The following is a 20,174-nucleotide window of genomic DNA, read 5'->3' as shown; positions in this document are numbered from 1 at the left end:
AAGCATTAACCCTCAGGAGAAACTCCACACTCATGGCACAAAACCCCATGAGCATCCACCGCACCTTCCCCTGGCAAATTAACAAAGAACGGGAAGAAAACACAAACCTTGGAATCTGGCCTGTACTGTTAGCACAGAGTGTGTCAAAGACTCATCCCCTCCCCCACGCTTCAACCAGGATCAGGGCCAGTGAGAGACACTTTGCTAGGAGGGATCCCGTGCTCCCCATGGCCCGGTAAGCTGCCCGGAGCTTCAGAGGAGTTCAAAGCTCCCTGTGGGTCACCACCTACCAATGACACCACTGGGTGGATCATCCTAGCGGACCGAACCCTCAACCTAAAAGCAACAGCAGCTACCACTTGGCTTGAGCCAAAGCACCAGGCCTATTAGCTCGCAGCCAGTAGCAGGCTTGTAAACCTCGCAGCCAGTAGCAGGCTTGTAAACTGAACCGCCATTAGAGGGACAGAGCCATGACACAGGGTTTCTTGTGCCTCTCGCTGAAACCTCTGGTGCTGACGGCCATCGGATACAGGTTAAGGGACCACATGGACCAGTGTTGCAATTCCTGTGTGCCAGGCATGACATGTATGGCATACAGGTCGATTCAGGTCCTCCCACGTTGCTGACAGAGCCAAGACATCAGGTTCCAAGAGAAACAGCAGGGAACGTGGTGGCGTGACAGGGAGGGATGTGAAAGGCAGGGCCTGCACCCACTGCCTGGCTGGGGTCCATCACCCAGAATGTTTCACGCAGCGGTTGCATGGCAAATGCTTTTCACTTCACTCGCATGCAGCCCACACAATGCCTGCACCTCACTCCCACTGGATGGAGAATTTCCTATCCTGGTGTGCACTCGGCACATTCAAAAACACAAATCCACAAGCAGGGTGAAGTGAAAGCATCCATTGTGCTTGCCCAGACCTGACAGCAAATGGATTCTTGTAGAGCTCTCAGGGTTCCTGGAAGGGGCTCATTATCTGTTGAAATTTCAGGCTTTTGGTCTGAGGAAAAGGGAAATGTGTGTGTTTGGGGGACAGTTTCCCTTCAAACTGACTGAATACCACCTGAGCGCAAGGGATTACATCTATCCCAAGGAGCTAATGGGACTCAGTTCCTCCAGGGATCACTGCAAATCTATAGCGCGGGTTTGTGTGTTAATATTTCCAGCGGGACCTCCACACTAGCAGTTATTTTTTCACCCATCTCCAAACAATTCCTCATCTAAGGAGGCTGCTGTTTATAGATGGAATGTGGGTTTGGGGAGTTGTTTCAATCAGAACTGGCTTTCACTTCACAAAGGGTATGTCTACACCGCCATTACACATCTGCAGCTGGCCTGTGCCAGCTGGCTTGGGTCACGGGGCAGTTTAATCGCAATGTCGACACTCCGGCTGCAGGTCGAGCTCTGGGACCCTCCCACCTCGCAGGGTCCCAGAGCCCGGGCTCCAGCCTGAGCCCACGTTACTCTAGCCTGAGCCCGTGTTACTCCAGAATTCGATAGAAGTGCAGTCAGCAATTCTGTATGTTCAGGCACTGCCAGCCCAAACCAAACCGCACAGAGCTAGGGAACCCTTTGGCCCTAAGAGGCAAAGCCGTACAGCTGCATGTTAGCAGCTTTGCGATCAAAATAAAAAAATTAAAACAAAAAATTATATAAAAAAGTAAACATAGAGCAACCTTGGTTTTAAGTGCCCCTAACATATTATTGTTATAACTACAAATACTAAAAATTCTTTAAAACAACAGTTCATTAAAATTTAAAAAATTGGTAACCCACTAAAATCACTAAATCTGATAAAGTGAGCTGTAGCTCATGAAAGTTTATGCTCAAATAAATTGGTTAGTCTCTAAGGTGCCACAAGTCCTCCTGTTCTTTTTGCGAATACAGACTAACACGGCTGTTACTCTGAAAACTAAAGGTTATGTGCTTTGTTTAAAGTTAGCCATAAAAATTAAATAAAACATATGCTTTAAAGCAGTTTGGGGAGCTTTTCTTTAAGCAAAGAGCTGACATCTAAGCTCCCCATCAGCTGGGCAAAAAAAGGGCCCTAAAAACCCGGCTGGTGATCACTCAAAGCCATCTCAAACTGTAAATAACTATACCTAAAAATGTCCTAAACCTATCGCGTATGTGTGCTTAAAATCTAATGAATAGCAGTTTTCAATAAAAGCACACTTGCTTGTATCAATCATTTATCAGACGGATGAGCTGTGCCCGCTATTAATTTATTCCCCACACCACCTTTAAAAAAAATAAAAAATAAAAAACAGTTAAATTACCACTGCTTTGGATTCTAAAAAACCCTGGGTAACACCAGGGCATCTATGGCACAACTGAAGAGCCCTGCAGCCCAAGCCAGCCGGCACAGGCCAGCCGCGGTGTCTAATGGAAGTTAGTGTCAGCGTCATCAATGCGGCACGGGCCAGCCAGTGGTGAGAACACAGGACCTACAGACCTGAAAGCAAACACGCCTGCTGCTGGAGCTAAAGGACGAATGCCCTTTCATGGGCACAGTCATAGCCTGGTCAACCTCTTACGCAACTCAGCCTCTAGAAGAGACCTAATCCATCCCGTCTAGCTAGTGCGGTTACATCCAGGCACTAGAAATCAACAGGGCGGCTCATCAGACTAAGAACACTTGTTTCTGGCCCAAACCCCTCCTTCTAGGGAGACCTGTTTGCTTCCAATGCAGCCTGTGTAAATTGCTACTTGAAGTTCACAGGTATCCAGTAAATCAACAGGAGCCCAGATGATCTCTCCGCCGCAGTCTGATCCAAAGCCCGGAAAAATGTATTAACTTCAGTGGGCTTTAGAGCAGGCTCTCCAAGACAACCCACCCTACTGGGAGGATTTCACTCCTGTGGATTGTCTAGAGACAAAGCTGAATTCAATATCTTTCTAATTAGAGCATCTTTGCCCTCTCTCTCCATCCCACGTGAACAAGGGGAGTGGGGAAATCCTGTCATGGAGTGACCATGACAAGCAAAATCCCAGTCTTTCGTGCTGGTTTCCTCTAAACAATTCTAGATTTCAAATATTTGCTGTCCCCCTGCCTACTTGCTGGAGATATTTAAAACACTTGTAACAGCTGCTCTACGGTTCTTTCCACTGGGGAGGGTGCAGGAAATTTGTTTACAGTACAAGAAAGCTAATGTAAGTAGGTTCCAATTGCTGCCCGCTGCTTGGTTTCACGGCACGGAGACCCTCTTGGTTTAACATGTCAAGAATACACTTTATTCCCTTGGCTAACAGTTCTGAACTTGCACTCACAGAACTTGCATGAGGGCAGGGTGGGTAGAATTCCACCCTGGTGGATGCCCATGGAGTTGCAGCAGGAATGAATTTGGCCCTAAACCTGTAGAACCTAGTGAGAATATTTAAGCTAGTTTCCAGATTAATTTAGCTCAGGATTTGAGGGTCAGTTTCACCGAAGGGTTATTTAAAACCCTTTTCAGTACAACTAACATGAGACAATATTAGAGGAGTCAGAAAAGGGGCCTCGTCTTTATGATTAAAACTCGTTTAAATGAGTGATGCTCATCATCCTGCAAAACAATCAGCCAATTTTCTCCTCTAGCTCATGCCAGTGCAAAGCAGGAGTCCCTCCACCGATGCCACTGCAGTTACACCAGGGTAAAAGTGGCATGAGTGAAAGGAGAATCGCTTCCTCAGCTTGTAAGTAAAGCTGGCGATTTGAGAGCAGCAATTATGGCAACCTTCATGGAACTTGCAGGGCAGAGCACAGGTTGCAGAAGGGAAGAGTTTGAGGAAAGCACCAGGAAGTCAGTCTGTGTGCACATGGCTGGAGCGCTGGCTGAAGCATCTCTGTAAATAGTTATTTTAATAAAGAGCCAGTTTAGTTTTACAGGCATGAAGTCATCTTATGTTCTCACCCAGAATGCTGTACATGAAACAGTGATGGCGAATGGCACATTGGAGACCCACCTTTGAGTCCGTTCTCACTGAGCTTCTGGACAACAAATGTGTCTTTAAGAGATCATTAGCAGTTTGAGACAGCCCTAAAATTGAACCTCTCTTCAGTATTTGATATTCTGGTGGGCCTCTGAATTTCAAGCTACCCCTTTGCTGTGGGGAAATGAAAGGAAAAACGCCGACTATTGGTAACACACAAAGCCTCAATATTTCTGTTCAGCTGCTTTGTAAAACTGCCCCTTCCCTCCCCTGAGGCTGTGGGACCTCCCTTAAAAGGCATGGGGACAGCCATCAGCTGGGGAAACACTTACTGGATATCTGCCAGGGAGCAGCGAGGTAGGTAGCAACAGGGTCCCAGAGCTGGCACAGAACTCCTGTCCTGGTGGCCCTGGTCTCTCATGGACCCCCAGGCTTTGGAGCCTGCTGTACTGGGGGGTAGTGGAAAGAGGGCCCGGTCTCTCCAATGGAGATTTCTTCCCCCTCAGATTCCACCCACATGTTTTCCTGTGGGAGGAGCCAATCGGGCCATCATTTACTGGGCAGTTCTCTAAAGGGACCTCTTGGACAGGAGTCCCCAGGCTTGCCTTCTATAACAGCAGTTTACTTGGGCATCGGGCTAAACGCATGGAGGGACATTGGTGTTGAATATCCCTTCCCTTCAGGAACAGCCAGCCTAGCTCCCTCTAACTTCCTTGATAAGAATATTCATCTAACAGGAACTTGACCATTATTGGGGCCAGGACCCGGGTGCCAGGTCTGCAGCTGGCCCTAAAGAACCAGTTTCAACAACAGTATAATAGTCATTCATCGCAGCTCTTCCAGAAGGTCCTTCTCGACCAGTGGCAACCTTTCCTCCAGCTGGCTCAGGCAAGGAACGTAAACACAACAGAGCAACGCGTCGCCATGAGCCAAGCAAGTCACCTGATGTTTTGCACCAGTCTCACCTTCTGTGCTCAGCAAGGGACATCTCTGAGCCTTGGATGGCTTCAGAGGAGTTCCAGGAGCAAGCTGGCCAAACAACCCTCTGATGGACGCCATATGGGGCGGTAGAGAAGCAGCATGGCCTGTAGTTAAGGCACTGCCCTGGGACTCAGCAGACATAGGTTCAAATTCTGGTTCTGCCACAGAATGCCTGCATGACCTTGGGCAAAATACTGACTGCCTCTGTTCCCTGACAACGACACGAGGATAATAAATAATCACTCGCCTGTTCACACAGTAGCCTCCAAAGAGCATGTCTCGCACTGTATATATACACACACACACACACACAATGCCGAGCACACTGGGGCCCAGATCTTGGCTGGGGCCTCCAGTCGTTACTAAGATACAAGCAATTTCTGATTGAATAAACCTCTTTCTACAGTACAGGATATCATCCAGAAGCTGCTCTGAATGGTTTTATAATCTGCCTTATACCACTTAATACTCCTCTAGCATCGGTATGTTTTTCGTCTCTTCAGTTAGTGACAAAGGAAAGCGAGACAAGGAAGGCAAAGAAACATTCTCACTTTCTGATTAGTTCTCAGTATCAGACATCATATGCAGAGCTAACCATTGTTCCCTGGATAGTCCAGCTTTTCCCATTCCCTTCTCAGATAGAAAAAGTGTTCTGGTTCTCGATAGAGCAGAGTGAAATTTTTCAACCAACCCTTGCCCTCTGCCCCGTGGCTGGCGCCCTGACACACATTTGTCCACACACACAGAGCCACCATGTAGAAATGCTGACAGGAAGCTCCACAACTGGGGCATTATTTAGGATAAAATGTGTACGTCAGGCCGTGCCCAAAAATAACGCACGGGGTGGCCACTGTTGTGCCAGTCATCTGAGTGGCTTCACTAACGTCGGGCAAGCAGAACCCACACCTCCAGGAGGTCACACCGCCCAACAAAGAAAGTCTTGTCTGTGTCAGTAGGACTTGGGGAAATGCAATTTCAAACCACCCTTATCTCTGCCTTCAAGTTCACCTGTCAGATTCCCTGCCTGCTTGCTGTAGGCGCTAATATTGACCAGATAACGCTCAGCTCCAGGAGCTGGAGTCTCATCCTGGGTTGTTATTTACAACAGCGCAAGCGAGCATAAAACGTTCGCCATCTCATCTGGCAGAGTGTTAAACACACTTTGGATTTGAGTGGGGACACAATGCGGTGGCGAGTTGGGCCACTTCCAGCAATGGCAAGATCAGTGACATTATCCTCGGGAAAGCACCCAGACTAATCCTGCCTCCAGCTTCCTGGGCCTGGTCCCCCGCGGTGGCTAGGGAGGGCTCAGAGAAGTAGTGGGACTGGAGAATCTGGCAGTGCACAAAGCGGCCTAGATTTCCATGGTGACTAGTAAGGTCTGAGGACCCAACTTGAAACACCATAAAAAGTCCTAACAGAGGCAGGGTATTCAGAACCTTCCGAAAACTAGAGCCCTTAATGGGTCTCAAATCACTTGTCACTTTTGGAAATGAAAGCCATCCTCCAATTCTTCTCCCATCCCAGGGGAGAAAAAGAGGTGTGGTGCTGGGGAACACAGAACAAAATTTTCCTAAGTGCCTAAGGGCCAGATTTTTAAAAGCATTTAGGCACCTATCTCCCCTCGAGTCAATTATAATTTGGACCTAAGTGACTTAGGAGCCAAGTGACATTTTCAAACTTGACTTAAGCACCTACATCTCATTGAAAGCTGATGGGATTTTGGCTGTAAGTGCCCTAAATCTTTTGAAAATCGGACTTCGACACCTCAGTCACTTAGCAGAGGTGTAGCCATGTGAGTCTGTAGCCACAAAAACAACGAGGAGTCTGGTGGCACCTTAAAGACTAACAGATAGCTAGCCTTTAAGGTGCCACCGGACTCCTCGTTGTTTCAGTCACTTAGGTGTTTTAGAAGGAAAAAAAAAAAAAAGAGGCCAAACAATGGCCACTCTAGTTGCTACGGGGATCATGGAGGGTATGTCTACACTATGCCAGCACAGCAATGGCTTTATGGCACCATAACGTAAACACTTCCTACCTCAGCCAAAGGGGTGTTTCCATCAACATCGTTAATCCACCTCTCAGAGGCAGGAGCGAGGTCAACAGAAGAATTCTGCCATCAACCAAGCCATGTCTACCCCTTGGGTTAGGTTGACCTAACTACATTGCATACGGCGTGAGATTTTTCACAGCCCTGAATAGTGTACCCAGGCTGATCTTGTTTAAGCGTAGACCAGAGGCCAAGTTTGGTCTCCAGCTAGGAATGCCACACCAGAAGTTCCAGACCTTAAAGGTGAAGTAACACGTACATTTCTTAAGGCACCACTCTCCCAAGAGTGTTTTGCCACTGATTTCAACACACCCAGGGCAGAGCTAATGACTAACTGGCTGGCGGCCACCCACTTGAATCAAGATCCTAAACCAACAAACAGGAAGGATCACGTGGTTGGTCCACTTTGAAATCTATGTCTGAAATTACTGCAAGGATGAGAAAATGAGCCGTATTTCCACTCAGCATTCCTATAGTAACAGGGCTAATGCGTTCCCCTAATTCAGAGGTGATTCTCAAGTAGTGATCACCCAATGTTCTGAGCACAGACTGGGTGAGATGCTTGCCTCTCTTTATTTGAATACAGTGACAACAAAATAATAAAAGGTGTCACTGATTGCTTTTGAGGAGAAATTCCTGAGCTGCAAGCCTCTAAGCTTTAATCAATAAGCAACTTGAATGCCAACAAATTTTGTTGTGCAATAGAAACAAGGTCAATAGACACCAAGGGACTCAAAGAAGAAACAGAGTTATCTATTCATTTCTCAACAGTAAAGCAGCAAGGATGAGCCATCAGCAGACGGTCTCATTCCAAACCCTCACAAGTCCTTTGTATTTCTGAGCCACAGGCTTAGCAGAGTTAAACCAGACATATTTCAAAGGCATATGACGACAAACATTTTGAAGCAAAGATGAAGCACCTGCCATGGCGCTCACCCTTCCTGCTATGCATGTGCAAACAGAGTTACAAACAATTTTCTTAGCTGTGCGTGTGTGTGTGTTGCTTTGTGAAGAAGCTATTACCAGCTGGACAGTGGGGTGGGAGGAGGTATTTTTTCATATTCTCTGTGTATATATAAAGTCTGCTACAGTTTCCACGGCATGCATCCGATGAAGTGAGCTGTAGCTCACGAAAGCTCATGCTCAAATAAATGGGTTAGTCTCTAAGGTGCCACAAGTCCTCCTTTTCTTTTTGCAAATACAGACTAACACGGCTGTTACTCTGAAATTTGTGAAGACGGAGTCTGGCAGGTCTAGCCCCCACCCCGTATTAGTCCATTGGTCAAAGGAGCCTTGTGTGACATTATGGAAATTCTCACCTATTCATACAGCTGGATGTGAATTTCTTTTTACAAAGATCTTTGTCATCAAAAAATACTGATTCATGAACACTTTTGGTTGTGATGATACGGGGCCAGTTGGCAGAGATCTCCAAGCTCCAAACAACGTTGGGAAAAAAGTTACTAAGTTGTTGAAATACTTTGTTTTGTTCAAAACAAAAACGCCAGGTTTTGGGTTCGCAGTGACTTTTCATTGAGAAATTTGAGCTAATGAGTTTGGAAAAAAAAGGCAAAACACTTCAAAATTATTGAAACAAAACGTTTTACCCTTAAAAAGGTGGGGTTTTGAATGAACGTTTTCAAGATTTTTGACCTTTTCATCTCTAAATGATCAACTTTAAGGGTGTGAGTTTCAGAAGCACTCATTGCTGGCCTAGGCCCCCCCCCCGCCGCTGAAGTTGATGGGAGTTTTACCATGGATTTCACTGAGGGCAGAACTCAGCCAGTGCTGAGCACTTCTGAAAACCCTCACCACAATAAATAACCCTCTACATAGATTTGGTTCTTCTGGGGGGTTTATTAATCAATTAGGATAGAGTTCCCCAGAATATGGAGTGCACCCCGGGAAGACTAGCTAGAGCAACACAAATAGGCCTCTCAACTGTTCTCCAGAAACTCGGCTTTCATTTACAAAAAAAGTAAGTCTCTAGCTGTCGTGGTTGTGAAAAAAACCTTGAGACCGTAGCCTGAATGTAACCAATGCAGGTGTCTGCCTGAGTTTGCAGAGAGCCAGAAACAATCTCCCTCAGAAGCATGAACTGCACCATTGATTTCAATGGGTCTTAGTGATTACATCAATCAACATTAACTATTTCATGGCTCAGTGGAGCATGGGAGGGCTTGTCTACAGGGGGAAATTCAGTGGCTTAATTATACCACGATAGTTATACTGGCATATCTCCCCATGTGGGCATGCTTCTTCCAACATAAGAGAGCCCTTTTCCAGTTTAGCTTATGCCACTTTGAAAGCAATATAAACTAAACTGGGAAAAGGCTCTCCTATTCTGGAGTAAGAGTGTCACACAGGTCGTTAGCCTGGTAAAATGACAGCGGTACAATTCATGTAGGCAAGCCCTAAGAAAGGGGAAGATGTATCCTATTACCAAACTCAGCCCAGGCTACCTGCACTTTCGGCAAGGGGCACAATCAGTTTCATTTGCCAACCTTTGGAAAGCTGGGTTCTACAGCAGGACATCGCTGCGTTAGGGATGGGAACAGGGCTGTTCGTTGTTTCTGCACCTCTCTGATGAAAGCTGAGTTTCCTCATCAAAATTAGAATCAGAGTTCGCTTCTAAAATGCACACAGATGAATCAGGGTCCCAGCTAGGATGGAAATAAGGGTCCAAATGCAAAGCTAAGGGGGGTGCTTGGGTATAAAATAAGAAGCGTCTACGCTGGGCCTTCACTTGGGCTTTAACACTGACACCCTGTGTGCCGCAAAGTGGCTTTTATTTCAGCCTGATGTGTCACCTGAAGCGACCATAATAACTTCTGCCAAACTGCAGGCCAGGGAGAGACTTAAAATTCTCACTCATTGGGCCAGGGACGGTCATTTCCTCAGTGTCCATACAACGCCTAGCTCTGGCTGGCCTCTCAACGATGCTACAATATAAATAACAATTATCAGAGCTCATTCCCTTGCTAAAAACATATTGCTTTCAATTCAGATCCTCACAGCCCTGACCCCATGAAGCCAGCAACCAGAGCTCTGACATCCCGGCTGAAGATCTCTTTATTGCCCCTTTATCCCGTCTCCCCATGTCACCAGCTGATCCTCCTTTAGCAGAAAACAGCTGGACGTGTTTCACCCCTTTGGTCGTTCCTGCTCCCTATGAAATCAATGCTGAACTCCCCACCGAGCTTGATGGGAGCAGGATCAGACCCTCCATTAGCTAGGGGGGCTGTGAAAAGGGGGCACTTGCCCCTTTTGCATGGAGCATGCTCCCCGCGCAGGACTTGCAGCTTCTTCTGATGGCACAAGAGCGCAGAATCAAGCCGGGATGGTAAGCTTGGATCCGCTGCGGGGCAGGTCGCTGGGCTACTGACAGGTGGGGCTGAGCCTTGCCTGGACTTTTAATGCTCAATACTTGTTTGGTGAAATTCTAACTTTGGTAGGATGGTAAAACCGGAGGCAGTCTGATGTGCTTGATTTTGTTCTAGGTGTGCTGTTAGAAACACCCCCTGGGGCTCAGGCTCCTGGCGTTTAATTGCATTCACTCAGGATAATGGAAGCACACTGGCACTGCGGCTAATTTATCATTGACATTGGCTCCTCTGATCTCCAGAGCTCCCCGGCAGCAGGGGAGTTCACTGCCCGGATCGTAGGCCAGGATCACATACTCGCGGCTCGCTCGCAGAGCCGAAAACGCTCCTTGCCCAAGTCCCCAGGCCAGGCCACAGCGCAGGCTACTTGGGCTGGCTAGAGAGCTCAGCGGGCAGCCCTCGCCCTGAAGGAGACTCTTAACGTACCTTCACGGCCTGGCGCTGCTCGCAAAGACTGGCTGCTGCCTGGAGCCTGAGCGAAGCTGCCGACGGCAGCTGTTCAGAGCTCTGCCCTGGTCATTAACACCGCCCTGATGAGCGAGTCACGTCTGCCCATCGAGGATGGAGGTGGAGGGAGGCTCAGCGGGCATGCCCCAAGCCCGTCAGTACCCAGCCCGGGGACGCTACTGACCCAACCAGCGGGCCAAACTGGGCAAGGAGCCCTGGCCCCGTGCTGCCTGGGGCACATTGCGCAGACGTGAAGAAGAGCTGACAGGCTACTCTAACTACACCAACCCAGGCTTCGTGGCGGTCACTGCTGAGCCACCCCCCAAACACACACATCTGACAGCGTCCCTCATCCCAACCTGCAGCCCCCGGCCAGTCCAGGCCCCACACTGACCACGCGTGGCCTGGATCTGCGAGGCTGATAAATGGAGGCCATGAGGCCAAGCAGTTTTTCGCTTGTGAAGGCAAAGCGAGCCTTACCCCGGCGCTCCCGAGGGGACAGCGGGGTTGCTCATGAGCGCGCGGTTGGCTTTTCATAGCTGCTACCGGTTCAGACATTCAGGCTGAACTGCTGTGTTTTGTCTTGATTTTATTAGTATTTGTATGACAGAAAAACCTAGGGGCCCAACTGCACTGGGGGCCCACGCGCTAGGCCCTCAGCAGACGGGTAACAAGGGACAGGCGCTGGCAGTCTAAATGGACAACGGGTGGGAGAAAGGGTCACCCAGAGCCAGAACCCGCAGCCCTGTCCAGCGTCTCACACACGAGCCCAACCTGCCTCCCCTCTTTAGTCTGGGCAACAGTGATGCGTTCCCCAGTCTGAGCGCGTGCAGAGCAGAACAGCCCGGGCACGGGGACCAGCGGGATGCCAGCCGAGGATCCTCATGCATGCAGCCCCCCTGAAAGGTGCAGTATGACCTGTGTCTAGACAAGGTAGGACTCCACTAAACAGGGGTGAAGAGCAGAGGAAGGCGGAATCAGTCCAGCATCGCAATCCCTGGCTTTTCCCTGTGGTATGCATCTGATAGAGGGGGAGCACCACAGAGACCATATGCCCAGAAGACAAGGGAGTGCCCTACCTTGGTCTCAAGACTGTAGCTTGCAAGCTTTATGCTCTGCCTCTTAACAATCAAACCACATTGCAACAGCAGCAGCTGGTGCTGCTAAGTTTGCAAGGCTCTAAAGATGCTACACAACCTACTCTGGCTTGGCTGAGAAATTAAACTGCCCTTTGCTTTTCCAGCACAGGTAACAAACTCTGACCTACCTGCCTGCAGCTGAAAGCCCAGACGCATTCATGGCAGACCCCTGATCAGCGTCTGAAGAGAGACAGTCCAATGGAGGCTCAGGTACATTCAGAAAGGTACCTCCCTGCTGCCTCCCCCCGGCCCCAAGGTATTATTGCCATCAGCTAGTAGGGTGACCAGACAGCAAGTGTGAAAAATCGGAATGGGGGTGGGGGAGTAATAGGAGCCTATATAAGAAAAAGACCCAAAAATCAGGACTGTCCCTATAAAATCGGGACATCTGGTCACTCGATCAGCTAGGCTCATACTTTTCTTCACTGATTGGCAGCTCAGTTCTACTGCTCTGCTCACACCTCCCCTTTTCCGATCCCGCCCCCAGAGACAGTGTGGGTCTCTTAGCTCCGCCCACCCCAGCCACGCTCCTCTCTGGCTAGGCCTGGGGTCACTCAGACACTTGATGGAGGTGTTAGGGGGATGCGCTTTGGAGCGTCCTGAAGAGAAAAGTATTTCTTTTTCTTTGGGAAAACACAGGTATGCTCACTTTATACGCTGGAGCCTTCCCCTTTGACTTCGCTGGGAGCCCCACTCCCACTGGGAGTCTGCCCCCCTGGAGATCTCCTCCTTTATTCACTATTAGCAGATTTCCAGACCGGAGGCAAGCACGAGGCACTGATGTACTCTGAAACCCAGCAGGACACCCGTCCTTCGCATGAAGGAGGCCATGCACAGGACGGCCAGGAACACTAGAGTCTTCCTGCAGAAAGGAACCTCGCAGTCAGCAGCTGAGGTCACTTAGCCAAGCAGAAGGAAAGCAAACTGCCCTGCCTTGCACTTTTGGAGCCTGCAGATACATCTGTTCTCTGGTGTGGATAATTGAATTCTTAATTGTAGGGAAGGACAAAGTGCTGCTCTCATTCAATGCAGTAGAAATCCAAAGTGACTCCACGGGCTCCTCTGTGCGTAATTAAGAATTCATCCCATACACCAGAAAACAGGTCAAATGAAGTAGAAAAATTCTACCTTGGTCCCAGACTTCACCTCACACATTCAAGGCCAATCTGACCCTTGCTGTAGATTTTAGCAAGGGCCAGAACTGGGCATTCAATGACAATTCAGTTGCAACCTTAACTCTGCAGCGTCACAATACCCAGCACTTCTCAATATCACTGAGAGATAAATTCAGATCACATTTACACTGACGCAGGGCCCAAAGAAACTCCGCTGTCTTTCTTCTACTCTATGCCAGTGCACCCATCACTGTAGTATTTGAGCAGCTTAAAGGGGAAGCAGTGTGGCCCTGTGGCTAGGGCACTGGATGAGGACTCAGGAGACCTGGCTCCTACTCCTGGCTCTGCCAGAAGCCTGCTGAGTGACTGGGGGCAAGTCATGTCACTGCCCTGTGCCTCAGTTTCCTCATCTGTAAAATGGGGGTTATAATACTGACCTCCTTTGCAAAGCACTTCAAGATTTAATGATGTGAAGTGCTAGATAAGAGCCAGATAGTAGTAATATGGAACTACCCTGCACTTTCATTGTTCCACTGGAGATGGACTTCCCTCCTGAGACCTTGAGGGCTGAGTTACCAGGGCTTCTCTCTTCTCTAACTATTATTGTGATTTGTGTTACAATAGCACCACTGAGATCAGAGCCCACAGCGCTATACTCTGTACAAAGACACAGGAAAAATCCGTCCCTGCACCGAAGACCTTACAGTCTAAACACACAAGACAAAGGATGGGAGAAAAGAATTGCTATTAACTGCCATCTTGCAGATAGGGAAATGAGGCAGAGATAGATTGAGGCCAGGTCCTCAGAGATATTTGGGTGTCTACCACCCACTGCCATGAATAGAAGTTAGGGCTTACATGTTATCAAGGGTCTCCTCCTGGGTCTCTTCTAGAAGAAGGGGGGGGGTGGTCGCGGCTGTTCCCCATCGTACAGGATCAGCTGTGACCTCGCACAATCTGTTTAACCGGCATGAACACTGAGACGACAACGGTGATAATTCTCCGGGGTAATCACGTCTGTGGTAACCACTCGACCAGAATGTTTAGGTTGATTGACAAGGCATTTAAATGAATGATGTCGTATCAGACGACACCCCAAGCAAGATCACAGTTTGCTTCAGAGATGACATACACAGCAGGTCAACCGCAAGCCGACAGAAAGAGGCCAATTTAATATGCAAGGTACCTTTCCCCTCTTCTCCAATTGGTGCTCTAAGGGCTGCTATTGCACTACAGCTGGCCTCACGCCTTGTGCACGACTGCCGGGCTCAGTCCTGTGAACTCCTACCAAGAGTCTCCAAATTTACACTATTTTCTCAATTACATTTTCCAAAGCAGCCTATAGAGGCAAATCCACTGTCACTTGTAACAGAGCCGGCCCACGGAACGGGCCAAGGTTTCTAGAAACTGGAATGGGACACAGGAGACCTGGATTCTATTCATCTCCCCGCCACTGACCTGCTCTGTGACCTTCACCCAGTTATGTCGCACCTCTGTGCCTCAGTTTCCCCTCCCACCCACCCCATTCCTGTCTTGTCTATTTTGACTAGAAGCTCTTCAGCACAATGACTGCATATGTACAGAGCTTAGCACAATGGCTTAGCAAACCCTGATCTCAGCTGGGGCCGCTAGGTTCTACCGTAATACAGGTAAGGACAGAGCAGAGGATGGGAAGCGCCAATGGAAAAACAGGGAGACAATTCAGAATTAATGCTCCCTCACTGGCAAAATACAAATGTATGAACTGACTTTGCCAGTGAAACAATTCACTGGTACAGTAAAATAGCTAATATCAGTCTATCAGGGACAGGAGAATTAGATTAAGCTGACACAGTCAGGGCAATAAAACAGAGCTTGCTTTATCAGGTTTTTAAGCAATTACGGAGCCAGAAAGAGACAATGGTGCCAACATGCCATGCAATAGGAACTGAAACGGGGCTGGGCTGTAACTGGAGTGTGACAGGACAAGCTAGGGGAGGCACAAGAGGACGCAGCGAAGAGAATGGGACACAGACAGAATTAACCAGAGTCAGGTCGAGTGGGGCCTGGGCACAGTCTATAAGGCACAGGTAAACGCATTCAGGGGCTGGTCCGAAGCCCACTGAAATCAATGAGAGGCTTTCCATGGATTCCGCTGGGCTTGGGATCAGCCTTTATGGATGTTTTGTAGCTCCTATACTGAGCACGGGAATGGGCCCTAGAAAGCCGAGCAGAGCTGACACCAATCCAGAGTTATCGTGGAGCCAGCCTAGCAGACCCCACCACAAGAGCAGAAAACAAGGGCCTACGCACCTTCCCCCGCCACCATGGCCAGACGGGATGAAAATTGGGTGTGTTCCCGGCTCGGAAGATGGGCCATGGGAAGATGGTGGGTGGGACTGGCAGGAGCAGAGCACACATCGTCCTCCCCTGCAAACCAGTGGGAACCCCACGAAAAAGCGATGCTATCTTAGGGCTGCACCCCCCTTTGGAGCTGTGCTGGGGGTACCTGCAAGCAGGGGAAGCCCTGTCAGCAGCAAGATCCCCTAAGATCTCTGCAGGCCTTGAGAATAACCCCTTGCTTCTTCCCTGGGCCAGGCAAGCACCAGCCACCCACCCACCAATCTAGTGGAAAATGCACAAGGAATCCTGTGGAGCTCGCAGCCACTATGCAGGTTTCTCTGGGAAGAGAAGAAGAAACAGGCCCAGTGCTCCAATTCAGCAAAGCTGAACTCCCCCGACTTCAAATTAAGCACACGCTCAAACGCTTTGTTGAATCGAGACTTCAGTGCTTAAAGATAAATTAAAGAAATTTTGCAGGTATGTGTGTGGGGAATAGGGACCTTTACAAAGGCTAATGCATAGATATATGCAATAGGGACAAGAATGGCCTGTGTCCTGCAGGCACACAGTGACGTCCCACTGCACCGCATTGCTATTTTGAAATGCAGTCTTTGCAGGTGCAGTGAAACCCAGTGCCGTCTAACACTGCTGTGATGACACTCAGCATGCTTTGCTGAGTCCTTCTGGCCAGATCCTTCGCACCGCCCCATCTAAAACACTCGAGCGACACTGATTTGTGCCAGCTGAGGATCTGGCTTTTTGTTTTATTACCACCGAACAGACTGTAATAGCTCTAAGGTTCCACTGCGTTAATTACACCTAGGGAAGTTTGGCCAAAGGATGTATTATTTATTCTGTGTGTCCGTACGCCCAAGCATATACACAGACTTATTGCATCTTGGTCGACCTAAAGTTATTAGTTATTTCTAATATTAAAACTTCACTTTGTTTTTTTCTCCCCCCACGGGCACAATGAAAATCATGACCTGCCCGATTCCTGTTTCCAAAGAAACACAACAAGGATGCACACAAAAATTCTGAAGTCAGCAACCCTCATTGGCTTTGCAGTTTTAGTTTAAGAGCAGATCAAACTGGTTTTAACACTGTCCTGGACTGAGACATTTATGGCTGAGTTATAAATGCCTGCAGATAGGAATCGATAATAGAAAGGAAGAGAAGCATTTCATGGCACTAGTGGGCATTGCTAGAATATGTGACACCTTCTGATACCATCCTATGAAGCCAAAACATTAGGAATACTGAATGCAGAATTCATTAGGTTAAATGGGATGTGCTGCAGATATACAGTTCAACTGCATTATACCTGCATTTGTGTAACTAAGAGCTTTAGTTCTGTGTATGATTTATTAAGTAGGTGGTGGTGGAGGAATGCAATGTTCTTTTGCTTGATTTAATTTATTACAAATGCATTTATCTTCCATAAACACACACACAAGCTGTAGATACAAAATTGTGGCTAAAATGTCACCTTGACCAGTAAAATGAGAATTAATGTATCCTGTGGCAGGGCTGAGCTTCCAACTAGTATGAAGAGGCTCCAAAGGCTGCTAGTTTGAGGTAGACAACTCATTAACAATAATTAACACTAACTAATTCATACAGAATGGATACAAGTGTATTCTTCACCCTGGCTGCAGCCTAGGACCCACAATAATCCCCTGGAAAATGCCAGTGAGCACATCTTCCTGGGTTTGAGACCAGCAAAGCATCTTTCAGTGGTTGTTCATGCCGTGTCAGAGGGGTTCACAGCTCATTTTTGAACTGAATGTTTAACCCCCTCAAGTTAGTTTAGATTTTTCACAGGTTCTTTCTTGCCTCCCCTTTCTTTACTTATCCTTAGTTGTTTATCTTTTTTTTTTTTTAAACTTTTATTCTTAGGAGTCAGAGCCCATTAAGAAAATACAACTGGATATACCTTTGCACGCCTCATTGCTAGTTTTTGTTGCAAACAAATCGTGCTCTGCAGACGACACAGTATAAACTATACCTACAAACCCTTGTCCTACCTTCTGACAACACCTCAGGTAGCTGCATTCCCACGTTACCGACAGGAAACCGAGGAGCGAAAGGGTAACAGACTTGCCCTAGATCACACAGCAATCGGTGGCAGGAGAGACCCCCATTTCCTGACTCTCAGGGGCTGGCTTTACCCACCCGCTTCCCTCCCCCGAAGGAATCGGTTCCTACCTGCGAACGGAAGGAGAAAATCTCTTCTTCTTGCAGAATTATTCTGCTTGCCCAGCAGCCTGGGAACACTCGCTCTGCTCACACGATCAAAGCCCGCTCCACCTTCCCCTTAATCAGCCACCTCCCGGACACCTGGTCCGCTGTGCATTGAGCCCCGGGGCAGACACCACCGCACTCCCCGCTGGCAGGGGCGATCCGCAGCCGGGAGCCGCGTCTCCCCAGGCAGGGAGCCCCCCGACAGGTGGCCTGGCCGGAAAACAAACTTCCCCTGGGTGTTTAGCTGGACAGTCTGGCGTGTCCGCCCCGGGCGCCGCGCCGCGCCCTGCATGTTCCGGGCACCGGGCCGGGCATCGCGGGCACCTTCCCCCGGGACAGCGCCGGCTCGGGACCAAGCTGCGCCCGCCGGCAGCCCGAGCCCCGGCGGGTTTGGTGCAGAGAGCTGGGGCGGGGGCCCCGAGGGAGGGGCCCAGCGCTTGTGCCAGGGCTGAGCCCCCCCTGGGCCGGGCAGTTCAGAGCCTGGGCGCCTCCGCTGTGAAAACAAAACCGCTGGAGCCCAGCGCCGCTCCCGTTACAAGGGGAGCCCCGGGGAGCCCCCGAGACAAGGGGGGGCAGGAGTCAGAAGCAACACGTGCAAACCCCCCCCGCCCCCCGCCCCATACACTCACACCAGAGCTGGGGCAGCCCGGCGGTTACAGGCTCCATCGCCCGGGGAGCGGGGCTGGGATCCTCCCTTCGGCCCCGGCCTGCGCGCTGCCCCGCCGCCCCCGAGCGCGCAGCCCCCGCCGGGGCGCATCCCCGGGGCGCGCCCGGACCCGCGTCCCCCGCCTGCTCCCCGCGGGCTGCGGTGCATCCTCCCGCGGCCGGCGGCGCTCACCTGGTCCGCAAGGTGACCCGCCTCTAGCTGCCCCGCACACGTCGCGCCCCGCATGGCGGCGCCCCGCGGGAGGCCGGGCTGCGGGCTAAGGCGCCGGGCTGCGGGCGCAGGGCAGAGCCGGCGGGGAGCCTGGCTGCACCGCGGGCGCCTGCCGCGGCACTGGCGGGGAGGAGGCGAGGGCGGCCCCGCATGGCAGAGCGGGCCAGCCGCCCCCCTGCTGCCGGAGCGCGGGGTGCCCCGCCGGGAGGAGCCGCGGGGAGGGAGGGAGGGAGGCGGCGGCTGCCCGCGGAAGCGGCGGAGGTTTGAGGAGAAGAACCGCGGCGGCCGCTGGCGAGGCTGGCCGGGGATTGACCGCCCTGCGCAGCTCTCCCTCCCGGTCCTAAAGGCAGCCCGGCCCCGCACCGGCCCCGGGCGAAGCGATCCGGCTGCTTTTCCTACCAGCTCTTCCTCCCCGCGGCTCTGGCCCGGCGGGAGGCTCCATGCTGCCCCCCCAGGCGGCCCCGGCCGGGGGGCTCTTGCAAAGGATTTCCCTTCCCCCGGGAATTCCTGCTGCAAAGGGCACCCGCAACCAGCCCCGTCTCATGCGGGTTAATTGTTCTCCCCCTGCAGTCTCCTTGCAGAGCCCGCAAAAACCGGGGGCTCGCTCTCCGCACTCGGCTGGTGTCACTTCGGTTTGGCAGGCGCTGAAAGTCCCGCCTGGAATCGGGGCTGGGGGAGCTGACAGTGTCCCCCTGCCCTGCCCTGCCCTGCCCTGGAGCAGAGCCAGTGTGAGCTCCAGAGCTCGGCTCTCACCAACAGCCGTGGGCCACCTCCGCCGCCGTGCCTGGCTAATCTCCGGGCCCCAACGGGGCTCCAGCCCTGCGTGGCCTGTTCGTCAAACACAGGCAAAGCTCCGGCTTTTAATTTCACATCTGCAGTGCAGCTCACCTGTAGGGCTGGCTGCTCCGAAACACGGACCTGCCTCCCACCTGGGCGAGGTGCCCGGCCTGTCCTCTCGGAACGGAAAAGGGCCTGCAGGGCTCCATGCTACCGAGACATGACGGGGCTCCCGGGGCCAGGGTCCACAGGGCGCTGAAATCAGTGAAATGACTCCCCTTAGCTTCAACGGGCTTTGGCTCACGCCCAGACGCCGCTGTAAATCAGGGTAAACTCGGCCGAAGCCAGCTGCATTACACCCATGTCAAACCCCTGTGAGGCCAGAATGAGCCTGGCAGGCTGCTCCCCAGCCGGGCGGTGGAAATCCGTTAGACCGGAATAGCCGGCAGCCCCACTGCTTGAGAAACCCGGCTGGGCCGGGCACAGCAGTAGAAATAGGCCACAGGGAGCTATCCCGCGCCGGCAGCTGGCTAGCGGGAACAACCCTTCCGGGGAGATCTATGATGGAACCGGTTTTCACCGCTACTTTCTAGGACTCCTTCGACTGTAAACTCTTTGGGGCCGGGCCCAGCTCTGTTCTGTTTGTACAGCGCCTAGCACCACGGGGTCCTGGGCTCTGACTGGGGCTCCTACACGGCATGACAATACAAACATAAGGATAGTAGGAAAGTATCAGGGGGTAGCTGACAATGAGGAGTCCGGTGGCACCTTAAAGCCTAACAGATTTATTGGGGCATGAGCTTTCCTGGGTAAAAAAACCCACTTCTTCAGATGCATGGAGTGAATTTTTTTAAGGGTAGTAGGGTTCATTGATTCGGCTGCGTGTCACTTTCCACCACTGTCAGCATTGCTAGACCAGCCACTTG

At 50.8% G+C, this 20,174-nt stretch overlaps 1 protein-coding gene across 1 annotated transcript in view; it reads right to left on the bottom strand.

Moving 5' to 3' along the window:
* Positions 1-18,770, bottom strand: part of SYNDIG1 (synapse differentiation inducing 1) — a 95,079-nt gene extending 76,309 nt beyond the window's left edge. The window contains exon 1 of the mRNA XM_073335334.2: positions 18,433-18,770. The gene's annotated coding sequence lies outside the window, so the exon portion shown is untranslated. The remainder of the gene's footprint in view (positions 1-18,432) is intronic.
* Between the last annotated feature and the right edge of the window lie 1,404 nt (positions 18,771-20,174).

Source organism: Lepidochelys kempii, chromosome 3, assembly GCF_965140285.1.
Source record: "Lepidochelys kempii isolate rLepKem1 chromosome 3, rLepKem1.hap1, whole genome shotgun sequence".
In the NCBI taxonomy this organism is placed as follows: Eukaryota; Metazoa; Chordata; order Testudines; family Cheloniidae; genus Lepidochelys; species Lepidochelys kempii.
This window is presented reverse-complemented; position numbering and strand designations above follow the sequence as displayed.